The sequence below is a fragment of the Apodemus sylvaticus genome, chromosome 2 (assembly GCF_947179515.1).
Source record: "Apodemus sylvaticus chromosome 2, mApoSyl1.1, whole genome shotgun sequence".
NCBI classification, from domain to species: Eukaryota; Metazoa; Chordata; class Mammalia; order Rodentia; family Muridae; genus Apodemus; species Apodemus sylvaticus.
Genome location: NC_067473.1, coordinates 44,804,183 through 44,823,123, shown reverse-complemented (window position 1 = coordinate 44,823,123; position 18,941 = coordinate 44,804,183).

Genomic DNA, 18,941 nt, shown 5'->3' with positions numbered 1-18,941 from the left:
ATGCAGTTTTTAACACTATTGCTCTGTAGTATTGCTTGAGGTCAGGGATACTGATTCCCCCAGATTTTCTTTTGTTGCTGAGAATAGTTTTAGCTATCCTGGGTTTTTTGTTGTTCCAGTTGAATTTGATAATTGCTCTTTCTAACTCTGTGAAGAATTGAGTTGGGATTTTAATGGGTATTGCATTGAATCTGTATATTGCTTTTGGCAAAATGGCCATTTTAACTATATTGATTCTACCAATCCATGAGCATGGGAGGTTTTACCATTTTTTGAGGTCTTCATCCATTTCCTTCTTCAGAATCTTGAAGTTCTTGTCATACAGATCTTTCACATGTTTGGTAAGAGTCACCCCAAGATACTTTATACTGTTTGTGGCTATTGTGAAGGGGGTCATTTCCCTAATTTCTTTCTCAGCCTGCTACTATATCCAGCAAAACTCTCAATCACCATAGATGGAGAAACTAAGATATTTCACGACAAAACCAAGTTTACCCAATATTTATCCACAAACCCAGCCCTAAAAAGGATAATACGAGGACAACACCAATACAAGGAGGGAAACTTCACCCTGGAAAAAGCAAGATAGTAACCTTTCATCAAACCCAAAAGAAGTTAAGCAATCAAATTTAAAAAATAACGTCAAAAATGATAGGAAGTAACAATCACTATTCCTTAATATCTCTTAACATCAATGGACTTAATGCCCCAATAAAAAGACACAGACTAACTGACTGGATACGTAAACAGGACCCTACATTTTGCTGCTTATAGGAAACACACCTCAGGGTCAATGACAAACACTACCTTAGAGTAAAAGGCTGGAAGACAATTTTACAAGCAAATGGTCTCAGGAAACAAGCTGGAGTAGCCATTTTAATATCAGATAAAATTGACTTTCAACCCAAAGTCATCAAAAGAGACTCTGAGGTACACTTCTTGCTGGTCAAAGGAAAAATACAACAAGAAGAACTCTCAATCCTGAACATCTATGCTCCAAATGCAAGGGCACCCTCTTTCATAAAAGAAACTTTATTAAAACTCAAAGCACACATTGCACCTAACACAATAATTGTGGGTGACTTCAACACTGCACTTTCCTCAATGGACCGATCAGGAAAACAGAAACTAAACAAGGACACAATGAAACTAATTGAAGCTTTGGACCAACTAGATTTAACAGATATATATAGAACATTCTATCCTAAAACAAAAGAATATACCTTTTTTTAGCACCTCATGGTATCTTCTCCAAAATCGACCATATAATTGGTCACAAGACAGACCTCATCAAATATAAGAAGATCGAACTAATCCCATGCCTCCTATCTGATCACTATGGAGTAAAAGTGGTCATCAATAGCAACAGAAACAGTAGAAAACCCACATACACGTGGAAATTGAACAATACTCTACTCAATGATACCTTGGTCAAGGAAGAAATAAAGAAAGAAATTAAAGACTTTTTAGAACACAATGAAAATGAAAACACAACATACCCAAATCTATGGGACACAATGAAAGCAGTGCTAAGAGGAAAACTCATAGCCCTGAGTGCCTCCAAAAAGAAAACGGAGAGAGCATATATTACCAGCTTAATGACACACCTGAAAGCCCTAGAACGAAAAGAAGCTATTTCACCCAGGAGGTGTAGAAGGCAGGAAATCATCAAACTCAGGGCCAAAATCAATCAAGTAGAAACAAAGAGAACCATACAAAAAATCAACAAAACCAGGAGCTGGTTCTTTGAGAAAATCAACAAGATAGACAAACCCTTAGCCAGACTGACCAAAGGGCACAGAGAAAGTATCCAAATTAACAAACTTAGAAATGAAAAGGGAGATATAACAACGGAAACTGAGGAAATCCAAAAAATCATCAGATCCTACTACAAGAGCCTGTACTCAACACAACTGGAGAATCTGGAGGAAATGGACAATTTCCTTGACAGATACCAAATACCAAAATTAAATCAGGACCAACTAGACCATCTAAACAGTCCCATAAAGCCTAAAGAAATAGAAGGAGTCATAGAAAGTCTTCCAACCAAAAAAAGCACAGGACCAGATGGTTTCAGTGCAGAATTCTACCAGACCTTCAAAGAAGAGTTAACACCAATACTCTTCAAACTATTCCACAAAATAGAAACAGAAGGAACACTACCCAATTCCTTCTACGAAGCCACAATTACGCTGATACCAAAGCCACACAAAGATCCAACAAAGAAAGAGAACTTCAGACCAATTTCCCTTATGAACATCGATGCAAAAATACTCAATAAAATTCTTGCCAACCGAATCCAAGAACACATCAAAACGATCATCCACCATGATCAAGTAGGCTTTATCCCGGGAATGCAGGGTTGGTTCAATATACGGAAATCCATCAATACAATCTACTACATAAACAAACTCAAAGAACAAAACCACATGGTCATTTCATTGGATGCTGAAAAAGCATTTGACAAAATTCAGCATCCTTTCATGCTTAAAGTCTTGGAGAGAACAGGAATTCAAGGCCCATACCTAAACATAGTAAAAGCAATATACAGCAAACCGGTAGCCAGCATCAAACTAAATGGAGAGAAACTTGAAGCAATCCCACTGAAATCAGGGACCAGACAAGGCTGCCCCCTTTCTCCTTATCTTTTCAATATTGTACTCGAGGTACTAGCTCGGGCAATTCGACAACATAAGGAGGTCAAAGGGATACAAATTGGAAAGTAGGAAGTCAAACTATCATTATTTGCAGACGACATGATATTCTACCTAAGTGACCCAAAAAGCTCCACTAGAGAGCTCCTACAGCTGATAAACAACTTCAGCAAAGTGACAGGTTATAAAATCAACTCAAGCAAATCAGTGGCCTTCCTATACTCAAAGGATAAGCAGGCTGAGAAAGAAATTAGGGAAATGACCCCCTTCTTTTTTTTTAATATTTTTATTTTCTATACTCTTTGTTTACATTCCAAATGATTTCCCCTTTCCCAGATCCCCCCTCTGCATATGTCCCATAAAACTTCTTTTCTCCATCCATTCTCCAATCACCTCCCTCCTTTTTTTCTCTGTCCTTATATTCCCCTCCAATGCTAGATCAATCCTTTCCAGGATCAGGACCTTCTCCATACTTCTTCATGGGAGTCATTTGTTATGCGATTTGTGCCTTGGGTATTCAGGGCTTCTGGCTAATTAATATCCACTTATCAGAGATTGCATTCCATGTGTATTCTTTTGTGACTGGGTTACCTCACTTAGGATGATATTTTCCAGGTCAAACCATTTGCCTAATAATTTTGTGAATTCATTGTTTCTAATTGCTGAGTAGTATTCCATTGTGTAAATATACCACATTTTCTGTATCCATTCCTCCTTTGAGGGGCATCTGGGTTCTTTCCAGCTTCTGGCTATTATAAATAAGGCTGCTATGAACATAATGAAGCATGTGTCTTTATTGCATGCTGGGGAATCCTTTGGGTATATACCCAGGAGAGGTATAGCAGGGTCCTCCGCTTTTTCTAACTCTGTGAAGAACTGAGTTTCTTTGAGTTTCTTTGATTCTGATGGGGATTGCATTGAATCTGTATATTGCTTTTGGCAAGATGGCCATTTTAATTATATTAATCCTGCCAATTCACAAGCATGGAAGTATTTTCCATTTTCTGAGGTCTTCTTCAATTTCCTCCTTCAAGAACCTGAAGTTCTTGTCGTATAGATCTTTCACTTGTTTGGTTAGAGTCACACCAAGATACTTCATATTGTTCGTGGCTATTGTGAAGGGTGTCATGTCCCTAACTTCTTTCTCAGCCAGCTTATCCTTTGAGTATAGGAAGGCAACTGATTTGCTTGAGGTGATTTTATAATCTGCCACTTTGCTGAAGCTGTTTATCAGCTGTAGGAGTTCTCTGGTGGAGTTCTTTGGGTCACTTAAGTATACTATCATGTCATCTGCAAATAGTGATAAGTTTACTCCTTCCTTTCCAATTTGTATCCCTTTGACCTCCTTATGTTGTCTAATTGCTCTAGATAGGAACTTCAAGTACTATATTGAAAAGATATGGAGAGAGAGGGCAGCCTTGTTTAGGCCCTGATTTAATGAGATTGCTTCAAGTTTCTCTCCATTTAGTTTGATATTGGCTACCGGTTTGCTGTATATTGCTTTAACGATGTTTAGGTATGGGCCTTGAATTCCTGTTCTTTCCAGGACTTTTAGCATAAAAGGATGCTGAGTTTTGTCAAATACTATTTCAGCATCTAATGAAATGATCATATTTTTTTTCTTTGAGTTTGTTTATGTAGTAGATTGCATTGATGGATTTCCTTATATTGAACCATCTCTGCATCCCTGGGATGAAGCCCACTTGATCTTGGTGGATGATTGTTTTGAGGTGTTCTTGGATTCGGTTAGCAAGAATTTTATTGAGTATTTTGCATCGATGTTCATAAGGGAAATTGGCCTGAAGTTCTCTTTCTTTGTTGGACCTTTAAGTGGTTTTGGTATCTGTGTAATTATTGCTTCATAGAATGATTTGGGTAGTGTTCCTTCTGTTTCTATTTTGTGGACCAGTTTGAAGAATATTGGTGTTAGGTCTTCTTTGAAGGTCTGATAGAATTCTGCACTGAAGCCATCTGGTCCTGTGCTTTTTTTTGGATGGAAGGCTTTCTATGACCCCTTTTATGTCTTTAGGGGTCACGGGCCTGTTTAGATGATCTATTTGATCCTGATTTAATTTTGGTGTTTGTTATCTCTCTAGGAAATTGTCCATTTCCTCCAGATTCTCTCGTTGTGTTGAGTATAGGCTTTGGTAGTAAGATCTGATGATTTTTTGAATTTCCTCAGTTTCTGTTGTTATATCTCCCTTTTCATTTCTAATTTTGTTAATCTGGATACTGCTCTTTGCCCTTTGGTTAGTCTGGCTAAGGGTAAATCTATCTTATTGATTTTCTCAAAGAACCAGCTCCTGGTTTTGTTGATTCTTTGTATGGGTCTCTTAGTTTCTACTTGATTGATTTCAGTCCTGAGTTTGATGATTTCCTGCCTTCTACTCCTCCTGGGTGAATTCGCTTCTTTTTGCTCAAGGGCTTTCAGGTGTGTCATTAAGCTGCTGGTGTATGCTCTCTCCATTTTCTTTTTGGAGGCACTCAGGGCTATGAGTTTTCCTCTTAGCACTGCTTTCAATGTGTCTCATAGATTTGTGTATGTTGTGTCTTCATTTTCATTAAATTCTAAAAAGTCTTTGATTTCTTTCTTTATTTCTTCCTTGACCAAGGTATCATTCATTGAGTAGAGTATTGTTCAGTTTCCATGTGTATGTGGGCTTTCTGTTGTTTTTGTTGTAATTGAAGACCACTTTTACTCCATAGTGATCTGATAGGAGGCATGGGATTATTTCGATCTTCTTATATTTGTTGTGGTCTGTCTTGTGACCAATTATATGGTTGATTTTGGATAAGGTACCATGAGTTGCTGAGAAAATGTTATATTCTTTTGCTTTAGGGTAAAATGGTATATATATATATATATCTGTTAACCCTAATTGGTCCAAAGGTTCAATTAGTTTCACTGTGTCCCTGTTTGGTTTCTGGTTTTCTGATCAGTCCATTGAGGAAAGTGCAGTGTTGAAGTCACCCACAATTATTGTGTTAGGTGCAGTGTGTGCTTTGAGTGCTAGTAAAGTTTCTTTTATGAATGAGGGTACCCTTGCATTTGGAGCATAGATGTTCATGATTGAGAGTTCTTCTTGGTCTGTTTTTCCTTTGACCAGCAAGAACTGTCCCTCAGTGTCTCTTTTGATGACTTTAGGTTGAAAATCAGTTTTATCTGATATTAGAATGGCTACTCCAGCTTGTTTCCTGAGACCATCTGCTTGTAAAATTGTCTTCCACCTTTTTCCTCTAAGGTAGTGTTTGTCTTTGACACTGAGGTATGTTTCCTGTATGCAGCAAAGTATAGGATCCTGTTTACGTATCCAGTCTGTTAGTCTATGTCTTTTTATTGGAGAATTAAGTCCATTGATGTTAAATATTAAGGAATAGTGATTATTACTTCCTGTCATGTTTGATGTTGTCTTTTATATTTGATTGGTTATCTTCTTTTGGGTTTGATGAAAGAAAGTTACTATCTTGCATTTTCCAGGGTGAAGTGTCCCTCCTTGTATTGGTGTTTTCCTCCTATTATCCTTTGTAGGGCTGGATTTGTGGTAAGATATTGGGTGAACTTGGTTTTGTCATGGAATATCTTGATTTCTCCTTCTATGGTGATTGAGAGTTTTGCTGGGTATAGTAGTTTTGGCTGGCATTTGTATTCTCTCAGAGTCTGCATGAGATCTTTCCAGGATCTTCTAGCTTTCATAGTGTCTGGTGAGGAGTCTGGTGTGATTCTGATAGGTCTTCCTTTATATGTTACTTGGCCTTTTTCTCTTACTGCCTTTAATATTCTTTCTTTGTTTAGTACATTTTTGGTTTTGATTATGATGTGACAGGAGGTATTTCTGTTCTGGTCCAGTCTGCTTGGAGTTCTGTAGGCTTCTTGTGTATTCATGGTTTTCTCTCTCTTTAGGTTAGGGAAGTTTTCTTCCATAATTTTATTGAAGATATTTGCTGGCCCTTTCTGTTGTAAATCTTCACTCTCGTCTATGCCTATAATTCTTAGGTTTGGTCTTCTCATTGTGTCCTGGATTTCCTGGATGTTTTGGATTATAAGCTTTTTGCATTTTGCATTTTCTTTAACTGTTGAGTCCATGGTTTCTATGCAATCTTCAGCATCTGAGATTCTTTCTTCTATCTCTTGTATCCTGTTGTTGATGGTTGCATCTATGGTCCCTGATTTCTTCCCAAGGTTTTCTATCTCCAAAGTTGTCTCCCTTTGAGATTTCTTGATTGTTTCTACTTCTGATTTTAGATCCTGGATGGTTTTGCTTAGCTCCTTCACTTGCTTGTTTGTGTTTTCCTGTAATTCTTTAAGAGATATTTGTGTTTCCTCTTTCATGACCTCAGCCTGTTGACCAAAGTTCTCCTGTATTTCTTTAAGTGATTTTTGTGTTTCCTTCTTATTGGCTTCTGAATTCTCCTGAATTTCTTTCAATGATTTTTTTTGTGTTTCCCATGTAAGGGCTTCTAACTTTTGATCCATTTTCTCCTGAATTTCTTTAAGAGATTTATTTATGTCTTTCATGTGATCCTGTAACAGCATCATGACCAGTGATTTTTAAATCCATATCTTGTTTTTCTGGTGTGTTGTTGTATCTAGGACATGCTGCTAATGGAGAATTGGGTTCAGATGCTGCCATATTGCCTTGATTTCTGTTAGTAACGTTCCTGTGTTTGCCTTTTGCCATCTAGTTCTCACTGGTGTTTGTTGGTCTTGTTGTCAATGCTGGACTCACCAGTGCAAGCTTCCTCTTCACAGCTGGTCTCCGGGTGCACTGCCTGGAGACTGGGTGCAGTTGCCCAGGCTGCTCCAGATCCTGAAGTGGAGGCCTGAAGTCTCCCACCAGAGGCCTCAGGGCTGGATCCTGTGCTCTGCAGGGCCTGACTCTCTTTCTTCAGAGACTTAATGTTCCTGTCATGTAGGCCTTTCACTTGCTCTGAGTTACATCAACATATTTAATATTATTTGTGGCTGTTATGAAGGGTGTTGTCCCTTAATTTCTTTCTCAACCCACTTATTATGTGCATATATGAGGATTACTAATTTTTTTTAGTCAATTTTGTATCCAGCCAATTGCTGAAGGTGTTTATGAGCTGTAGAAGTTCCCTGGTAAAATTTTTGAGATTGCATATACATACTTCTCATATCTTCTGCAGATAACAATACTTTGAAAACATACTATTCAATTTGTATCCTCTTGATCTACTTTAGTTGTCTTACCGCGTTAGCTAAAACTTCAAGTCCTATCTTCAATAGATTCAGAGAGATTGGACAACCTTATCTTGTTCCTGATTTTAGTGGAATTGCTTTAAGTGTTTCTCTATTTAATTTAATGCTGGCTATCAGCATTCCATATATGGCCTTTATTCTTCTTAGATCTGAACCTTCTATCTATGATCTCTGCGAGCCTTTTTTTTCCTTTTAATTATTCATTATCTTTGCTTCCAATCACCGTTTACCCTCCCAGTTTCTCTTTCTCCAGTCTGTCCCACGACCACCCTTTCTCCTCCAAGATCATGGAGGCCTCCCTGGGTATGCCCTCCTTGGTATATCAAGCCTCTGCAGGAATAAGCACATCTTTTCCCACTGAAAAGAGAAGAGAGTCCAACTAGAAGAACATATTCAAAAGACAGGCATCAGCTTTTGGGATAGATATGCTCCATTTCAGAACCCGCATGAAGACCATGCACAACTGCTACATCTGTGAACGGGGGCCTATGCTCAGCCTATATAAGCAAGTTGGTTGGTGGTAACTAGAATGAAATACACACACACACACACACACACACACACACACACACACACACACACACACACCAAGAATGTGGGAAATGTTCTTTGGTTAGTACTTTACAGACTTAGTTGTAAATTTCCTTGTTGCCTGAGAGACACAAAATATCTCCAGAAATGATGTGAAAACTAATATTTCTGTGGGATGGTTGAGCATCTTTTGGTATATGCCCAATGGTATTGAAGTGGAACTATTACCAGTTTTCTGAGAAATTACCACATTAATTTTCAATGTGGTTGTACAGTGGAAGAGTGTTCTTTCCACACATCCTTGTCAGTATGTACTATCACTTGAGTTTTTTTATCTTAGCCATTCTGACCTATGTACGATGGAATCTCAGAGTTGTTTTGATTTGCATTTTCCTGATGAGAAAGAACTTTGAACATTTCTTTAGGTGCTTCTCTGCTATTCAAGATTCCTCTGTTAGAATTCTTTGTTTAGCTCTGTACCCCATTTTTAATTGGGTTATTTCGGTTGGGTTATTTGGGTTGTTGCTGTCAAACTTCTTGAGTTCTTTATAAATCTTGGATATAAGCCCTTTGTTAGATGTAGGGTTGGTGATCTCTTTTTTACAATTTGTCTGCTGCCATTTTATCCTAATGACAGTGTCCTTTGCCTTACAGAAGCTTTTCTGTTCTGTGATCTCCCATTTGTCAATTTTTGATCTTTGAGCCTCGGGCATTGGTGTTGAGTTCAAGGTTATTTTGCATTTTCTGTTCTATTAGGTTTAGTGCATCTGTTTTTATATTATGGTCTTTGTTAAACTTGGGCTTGGGTTTTGTGCAGGGTGATAAATAGGGATCTATTTGCATTCTTCTACCTGTAAACATCCAGTTTAACAAATGGCCAGCACCATTTGTTAAAGATGCTTTCTTTCATTGTATCGTTTTGCCTTTTTTGCCAAAAAAGCAAGTGTTCACTTGTGTGAGAGTCTATTTCAGGTTCTTTGATTTTATTCCATTCATGATCTTGTGTGTTCCTATACCAATACCATGCAGTTTTTATTATTATTGCTTTTTAGTACAGCTTGAAGTCAGGGATTGTGATACCTCCAGAAGTTCTTCTACAGTTTAGTATTGTTTTAGCTATCTTGAGTTATTTTCCCATATGAAGTTGAGAGTTACTCTCTGACAAGGTCTATTAAAAATTGTGTTGGAATTTTGATGGAAATTGCATGGAATCTGTAAATTGATTTTGGTAAGATGTTCATTTTCCGTACATTAATCTTACTGATCTGTGAGTATGGGAGATCTTTCCATCTTCTCATATCTTCCTCAGTTTCCTTCTTTAGCAACTTGAAGTTCTTGTCATATAAGTCATTCACTTGCTTGGATAGAGTTACACCAAAATATTGCATATTTTTATGACTATTGTAAAGAGTGTTATTTCCCTAATTTCTTTCTTGGCCCATCTGTCATTTGAAGAAATGAGGGCAACTGATTTTTCTGAGTTAATTTTCTATTCGGGTTCTATATTGCAGATGTTTATTAGCTGTAGGAATTCTCTGGTAGAATTTTTACCGTTGCTTATGCATACTATCATATCATTTTCAAGTAGCAATAATTTTACTTCTTCTTTCCAATTTGTATCCCCTTGAGATTCTTTAGGTGTCTTCTTGTTGTAGCTAGAACTTCAAGTACTATAGTGAATAAATAGGGAGAATGGGCAGCTTTGTTTTGTTCATCATTTTAGTGAAAATGTTTTTTTCTCCATGTAATTTGATGTTGGCTATTGGTGTGCTGTATGTTGGTTTTATTATCCTTAGTTATACACTTTCTATCCATGATCTCTCTAATACCTTTAACATAATTGGATGCTGGATTTAATCAGTTATTTTTAGTGTCTAATAAGATAATCATGTGATTTTTAGACTCATGGATTTGTGTATATTGAACCACCCCATCATCCCTGTGATGAAGCCTACTTGACTTTGATGGATGTTTTTGATACACTCCTGGATTTAGTTTGTGAGTATTTTACTGAATATTGTTTGCCTCAAAGTTCATAAGAGAAATTAGTCTGAATTCTCGTTCTTTGTTTAGTCTCTTTGTGTGGTTTAGTGATCAGGGTGACTGTGGCCTCATGAAATGCATTTGGCAGTGTTCTTTCTGTTTCTCTTTTGTGGAATTGTTTGAGGACTGTTGATATTAGCTCCCTTTGAAGTTCTGGTATGGTTCTGCACTAAAACCATCTGGCGCTCAGCTTTTTGGGTTGGCAAATCATCCATTTTATTTAGATTTTTCCAATTTTGTAGAGTATAGGGTTTTGAAGTATGACCAAATATTTTTTGGGTTTACTTGTTGTCTCTTGTTATGTCTCCCTTTTCATTTCTAATTTTGTTTATTTGGATACTGGTTCTTTGTCTTCCAGTTAGCTTGGCTTATTGTTTGTCTATCCTATTGATTTTTTCAAAGAACCACTTCTTGGTTTTGTTGATTCTTTGTATTGCTTTCTTTGTTTTTGATTGATTTCAGGGCTGATTTTATTTCCTACCTTCTCTTCCAGTTTGGTATGTTTGCATGTTATTTTTCTAGAACATTTCTAAAAGTCTTTTATTTCTTTATTTTTTTCCTTGAGCCCATAGTCAGTGAATAAATGTTGTTCAATTTCTAGGAGTTTGTAGGATTTTTGTTGTATTTGTTGTTATTGAAGTTCCAGATTTAATCCATGGTGGTCTTAAAAGAAACAAGGGGTTCTTTCTTTTCTTCTTCTCTTTTGTTCTGTTGAGACTTGCTTTGCGACTGAGTATATGTTCCATTTTGAAGAAGCTTTCATCAGGTGCTAATGAAAAGTTACATGCATTTGTGTTTGGGTGATATGTTCTGAACATATCTGGTAGGTCCGTTTGAGTCATAATATGTGTTAGTTCAATTATTTCTTTGTTTAGTGTCTGTAAGACTGACCTGGCAATTTGTAATAGGGCTATTCAATTCTTCCAATATTAATGTGTGGTTGAAGCATTTGGGTCACATGTATTCAGAATTGAGATATCATCTTGGTGGATTTTTTTCTTTGATGAGTGAAATGCTTTCCTTAAGATTTTTCCAGTCCTTTACTCTCTCTTTGTTGCTAAAGTGTGTTTCATGTATGTAGCAGAATGTTGGATCCTGTTTCACATCCATTCTGTTAGCCTGTGTCTTTTTATTGAGGAATTGAGTCCATTGATGTCAGAAGATATTCAGAATTGAGATATCATCTTGGTGGATTTTTTTCTTTGATGAGTAAAATGCTTTCCTTAAGATTTTTCCAGTCCTTTACTCTCTCTTTGTTGCTAAAGTGTGTTTCATGTATGTAGCAGAATGTTGGATCCTGTTTCACATCCATTCTGTTAGCCTGTGTCTTTTTATTGAGGAATTGAGTCCATTGATGTCAGAAGATATTAGTGACCAATGATTGTTAATTATTGTTATTTTGATGCTGGTAGTGTCTGGGTCTATATGTGTTTCCCTTATTTCCTATTTCCTGGTGAGTAATTATTTATTTCTTGTATTTTCCTGGGTGAAGTTAGGCTTTGAGTTTTTCTTCTAGTTTCTTCTAGAGTCTAGAAGTCATCTGCCCAGGCATTTCTGGCTTTGAGAGTCTCTGTTGATAGTTTGGAACTTGTTCTACTAGGTCTGCCTTTATATGTTACTTGGCCCTTTTCTCTCACAGTTTTTAATGTTTTTCTTTGTTCTATATATTTAGTGTTTGATTAGTATGTGAAGGGAGATTCAATTTTCTGATTGATCTACTTGTTCTTCTGTAAGCTTCTGTTAAATTTATAGGCAACTTTTTCTTTAGAATCGGGTAATTTTCTTTTTATGATATTGTTAAAAATATTTTCTGGATCTTGGAACTGGGAATTTTCTACTATTCCTATTTTTCTCAAGTTTGGTTTTTTTGTAGTGTCCTAGATTTCTCACATGTTTTATGCCAGGAACTTTTGATATTTAACATTTTCATTGACTAATATATCAATTTCTCAATCATATCTTCTGTACCTGGTATTCTCTCTTCCATTTCCTCTATTTTGTTGGTGAGTCTTGCATCCGTATTTCCTGTTCTCTTCCCTTTTTTTTTTCCATCTCCTGGATTCCTCAGTTTGTTTGCTCAGGGCTTCTATTTCCACTTTCAGGTCTTCACCTGTTTCCTTCATTTTCTTCACCTCTTTGATTGTATTTTCCTGAATTTCTTTAAGAGATTTATTCACTTTATTTAATTGCCTCTATCTTATTTATAAGTTTTATTTGAGGCAATTTCTTATTCTTCAATTATGTTAGGCTATCCATTGCTTGATATAGTAGGAGAGCTGGCCTCTGGTGGTGCTGTAGTGCCCTGGATATTGTGAATTGTGTTCCTAATTTGGTCTTTAGCCATCTGGTTATCCTTGGTATGAGCAGGGTAACAGAGATGCAGGTAGAGTTGTGAGCCAGAAAATTCTAAATTATTTCTTAAAGTCCTATAACTGACTACTTTTTATGAGGGTTGCTTGTCCAAGTGATTGAGGAGCCCATTTGGATCAGTTCTTATGACTGCAAGGCCAATCACGTGTCTTTTTGTTGCCCCAGAAAACTTCTGACTAAGTAGTAATTTTAAGAATTACTATTTCAGAACGCCATGTGTATACTAGAGTTTAGACAAGGGAGAGTTGGGCTCTATTGGTATCAGTATAGTCCTGGCTGCTGCTGCTTGTTTTCTTATATTTGCCTACAGTAATCTGGGTTTTGGTATTCATATATCTGAATTTATCTTTGTTAGATGGGTGTTTTGGATGTTTGTTCTTTTCATTTCTCTTTTCTTTTGTTCTTCTGCCCTAAGTAGAATTCTTGTACCCAGTTTGTCTTCAGGTCCAGTATAGTGTCTCTGCTGGAATTTTTGTGGCCTACATGAACTCTAGAATTTTGGGTTTCTCCAGGGTCCCTAATACCAGAATGGCCTGGTGTTACTGGAATAAGTAAGCATGGCCTCCAGAAAACAGCTGGAGTTGGGAGACAGAAAATAAAAAATTAAAAATTGTGGTACACCTTATGGCTATTTGAAATTATTTTTTCTACTGTGCATTTTTAACACCTTTGCAAAAACTTAGGTGGCATACTCTGTGTGCGTTTATATTTGAGTATTCTATTCTGTACTGCTGACTTACATGTCTTTTTACTGTTCCAGTATATGGTTTTCTGATAAAACACAAAACATTCTGAAACTTGAAAAGTGATATTCTTTCCAAATAAATAGCTTCAAAAGAAATAATCTCCAGAGTCAAGAGTCAGCCTATACACAGAAAAATCAGAACTCGTCAACTATACCTCCAACGGTTGATTGATATATAGAATATAAAAAGAACTGAAGAAATAAGCTTCAAGCCACATTACCCAAACAGGAAATATCCCCACTGAAATGAATCAAATTCTCTGAGAAGATACAAATAATCCATAAATTTTTGGAAAAGCTTTCAAAATCCTCGGTAATTGGAGAAATGTAAATTAAAACTGCTTTGGCATTGTACATACTCCAGTAAGAATGAGTATTGTCAAGAAAACAAAGGACAATGATAGCTGTTGTGATGTGGGAAAAGAAGAGCCCTTATTCGCTGATGGTCAGGGTGTGACCTAGTGCAGCCACTATGGAAATCAGTAAAAAGGATTTCTAAAAACTAAAAGTAGAATTAGCATATGCCTCAGTTTTACCATGTTTTGAGTATGAACCCGAAAGGATATAAGTCAATATATGAAAGGAATAATTTCTGGTCCATTTCATCTATTTCCATTTCATTCACGAGTGCACTAGGCACAAAATTGCCAAATGGCATCAACATAGGTGCCCATCAGTCCCTGATAAAGTAAGGAAACTAGTACATACATGCACAGGGGGATCCTGCTCCGTCACAAAGAAAAATGAAATTATGACTTTGCAGGCAGAACAAAAGAGGTAATTGTTACACTAAGAGAAATAAGTCATATTCTGAAAGACAAATATGAAAACATTTTCATATGTATAGTATGTGTGTGTGCTGGTATACAGGTTCTGAAACTACAAAGGAGCAATAAGACCTGTAAGAGATGTTAAGGAAGAAAAGTGATGATAAAAAAGGCAAAATAATACAGATATTATGAATGCAGAAAAGAATCCTATTTGTTGGGAGAAAAGAGATTGAAAAGAATGGAAAAAAAGGAACTAGGGTCAAGTGAAAACAAAGTGTATTGATATACATCTATGAAGTGTCATTGTGAAACTCATTTGCTTAAAATTAATTAGAATCAATTTAGCAATGTAACAATCTCAATTATCACATACGTATATGTGTATAGTTATACATATTTAATAAATACACATCAAATAATGAAAATGTAGCATTTATTATATATTAGGTATCATTTTCCCTTAAACATATAACTTGTTTTGTAGCAAGTTACCAGAGATTAAACACAGAGCAAATAGTCATAATAGAGTAGTTTGTTGTGATGAATATACTGAAACTGAGGCTGGGAAAAATGATTTAATGAGCAAGAACATTCCTCTATAAGAATGAGCACTAGAATTAAATTCCAGAATGTAGAAACCAAACATCCCTGTTCACAGCTGCTGCTTCAATGCTAGGGTCCATGGGCTTTAGGAACTCACTTAGCAGAAATAGTGAGCTTCTGTTTTAGTGAGAGACCTTGTTCCATGACAATAAGATGATAATGAAAAACACCAGATTACCATATGAGCACAAAACTTAGGAAGTAACATATCTTTATTCACTACACAGTCTTGTATGTCAGGTGCTATATGTACACACATATCAACAAAGGGTGTTATTGAAATTAGGGCAATTCATTTAAATTGGAAGGCCTTAGGAAGGCTACTTGACATATGTGATCAGGACAGACGTAATGCGTAATGCAAGATTTATTTAGATATATGGAAAGAGGAAGATAGGCAAAATTAATTAATATTAATTATTTTTAAATTTTACTTCAGTGTTTACTTATTTACTTTACATCCTGCTTACTGTCCGTCCAGTTCACCCCCTCCCACAGTCTTTCCACCCCCTCCTTCCCCTTCTCCTCCGAGTGGTTGGTGGCCCTCCCGGGTATCCCCCTACCGTGGCACTTCAAGTCTCTGAGACTAGGCTCCTCCTTTCCCACTGAGACCATTCAAGGCAGCCCCTTCTCGAAGAACATCTCCCATGTAAAGGTAATTGTTCTTGGGATAGCCCTCTCTCCAGTTGTTTGGGATCTATATGAAGACCAAGCTTCTCATCTGCTGCATATGTGCAGGGAGACCTAGCTCCAGCCCATGTATGTTCTTTGGTTGGTGGTCCAGTCTCTGAGAACCCCAATGGTCCAGGTTAGTTGACTCTGTTAGTCCTCTAGAGTTCCTATCCCCTTCAGGGCCCACAATCTTTTTCCTTATCCTTGCATAAGAGTCCCCATCCTCCATCCACTGGCTGTGGGTGTCTGCATCTGTCTTAGTCAGCTGCTCGGTGGAACCTCTTAGAGGACACATGATCCTGTATGAAAGCATAAGAGAATATCAATTAATAGTGTCAGGGATTGGTGCTTGCTTATGGAATGGGTTTCAAGTTGGGCCAGTTTCGATAGGCATTCTCTCAGTTTCTGCTCCTTTATTGTGCCTGCATTTCTTTAGACCAGATAAATTTGGGGTTGGAAGATTGGTGGGTGGGTTGGCATTTCTATCACTACACTGGGGTTCCTGCTTGGCTACAGGAAGTGGACTCTTCAGGATTTATATCCCCAATGTGAGTTACAACTAAGGTCACCTCCATTGATTCTTGTGTGTCTCCCTTATCCCAGGTCTCTGTTTTGTCCTGGAGATGCCTCCTACTTTCTCAGTCCTGTCAGGAGTGGAGTTCCATTCATGTTCATGGACATCTGGCCATGTCTTCTGTTCTCTACACCTTAATCTGAATGATGCCCCAATTTCTCTTGCCATTTTCTCTCCCTCCCAGTTTCCTACCTCCATCTGTCTCTTATTACTATCTTATTGTCCCTTCTAAGTGAGATTCTAGCATCCTAGAGTGTGCCTTCCTTCTTGTTTAACTTCTTTTGGATTGTGGAATATAGCATGGCACCTGTATTTTATGTCTAATATCCATCCATGTATAAGTGAGTATATATTGTGTCATTTTGAGACTGGGTTACCTCACTCAGAATGGTATTCTGTAGTTCCATCCATTTGCCTGCAAAGTTCATGAAGTCTTCATTTTAATAACTGAATAGTATTCCATTGTGTAGATGTACCATATTTTCTTTGTCTATTTTTCAGTTAAGGGGATTCTAGGTATAGGAGGAGTGAGTCAGCATCTTTTACTAGTGTGTACCCCTGCTAAACCCCCTGACCCCATGATTCAGGCATGGGTAGTAGGCACAACAGGTGCTTCTGCATTCATTAACATTAGAACCTGCCTGATACCCAGAGAAGAACAGAGACAGACCATGTGACTGGGACAGCCTATCCACTGGTGCCAGCTGTGCTTGAAGAACAGTTGTGGGCTGAGGGGACTTGGGTGGAAGGTATAAAAGTACTCTCTACTGTATGAATAAATGAATTTGTTTCTGCTCCTCACCTGGATCCCAGAGTCTGAGTTATTGATTCTTATACCTTATCCCCAAGGACTGACTTGAGTTGTGGCGATCTAGGGCCACATTTATGTTGTTTCAGTTTCTGGCTGTTATGCACAAAATAGTAGCCTACAGATTGGTAAAGAATCTTCACCAATACTACATCTGACAGAGGGCTAATATGCAGAATTTTAAAAGAACTCAAATTAGACACCAACACGCTAAATGACTCAATTTTAAAATGGGGTACAGAGCTAAACAAAGAGTTTTCAACAGAGAAATCTTGATTGATGGAGAAGTACTTAAGGAAATGTTCAAAGTCCTTAGTCATCAGGAAAATATAAGTCAAAACAACTCTCAGGTTCTATCTACCACACATCAGAATGGCTAAGATGAAAACAAAAACCTAAAGAGATAGCACATAGATGTGGAGCAAGGGGAATACTTTTTCATTGCTGGTGGAAATACAAACTTTTCAACCACTTCAGAAATAAATTTTGCAGTTTCTCAGAAAACTTGGAATAGATCTTCCTCAAGACCCAGCTATATCACTCCTGGGCATATAAACAATAAATGCTCCAATACCCACAAAGACACTCAACTATATTCATGGCAGCTTTATTTGTAATAGATAAAATGGGAAATTTAATGGAAAAGTAACACACACACAGACATAAAGAAAAGAATATATTTTATACATGGACATAAGAAAAGGACAAGACATAGAATAATACATTATCAATTGATAGTAAAAGAATATACAAATTTCAAAATATGAAAGAATATACTTCTGCACTGAACATTCACTTGTACAGTGGCACCTGAGGAACATGTGTTTATGAAGACTGGTAGAGGGACTGAATAGACATATGACTGCCTTAAGTAGACATATATTCAAGGCAGATTAATGTTGTTTGGCAGCTTATCACATTTCTATTAGTCAAGTAATCTCTGCCTCCACTTTTTGTTTATACTTTCCAATTCACTGGGACACCAAAGTTTGTATCTTCTCATCCAAACTGTGTGATTATCTTTGTTAGAAGCTTACCAATGACATTATTCTGAATAGTCCTAGGTATACCTGGCCCTCTGTTAACATCAAAATAAATTTCTGCACAATTTACCCAGCCTATGTTGGCATAAAAATTAAACATTAATTAAATAACATTGTGCTTTCAAAGAGTAATAATTTGTAAATTACAAATTACTTTAAATAGCAGTAATTACAATGAAAATAACAAAATAATATAATATATTGACAAGAAATTATGACATTTGGTTAAATTCTGGAGAGACAGTGAAAAAGTAATTAAAAATGTAGATTGTGTAAAAACCATGGAAAGAGTGTTTTGCAAAGATAGGAGCCTTTGTTCTCTCTGATTTCTCCTCATCAATGAGTCAAAATCTCTCAGTAATGGGTCAAATGATTTTGGTGTTAAGTATAAACTATACCTAGCAGTAAGGCTTTCACTTTTTTTTCTGTAGGATTCTTTCACTGTTTTGAATTTTATACTTATGTCCATATTTGCTTTGACATAATACTTACATGTATGAAATTTAGATTAGGTTTCATTTATTCCTTCATCTATGGATATTCAAATGTACCCACATCATTTGTTCAGAGCTCCCATTCTTTTATGTGAACTGGCTTTAGAGAAAAGTCAGAAATGTTCACAGATCTCTGTCATCCTCTATTCTGCTCCATTAGCCTGCGTGCCAGTCCCTCTGCCAACATCACACTCTAGTGTCTATTGTAACTGTGTGAGGAGTCTTTTTATCAGACAAAGTGACTATTTACACCACATTCATCTATTTAAAACAATTTAAGGCATTGGAAGGCCTATGAATTTGATATAAATTTAATGTAAAATTTAGAATAATATTGATAGAAACTTCATTCATCTACATGTCAATTCAAGGAGAATTTAATTTTTTTCTAAGTAGGGACTTACAACATACAT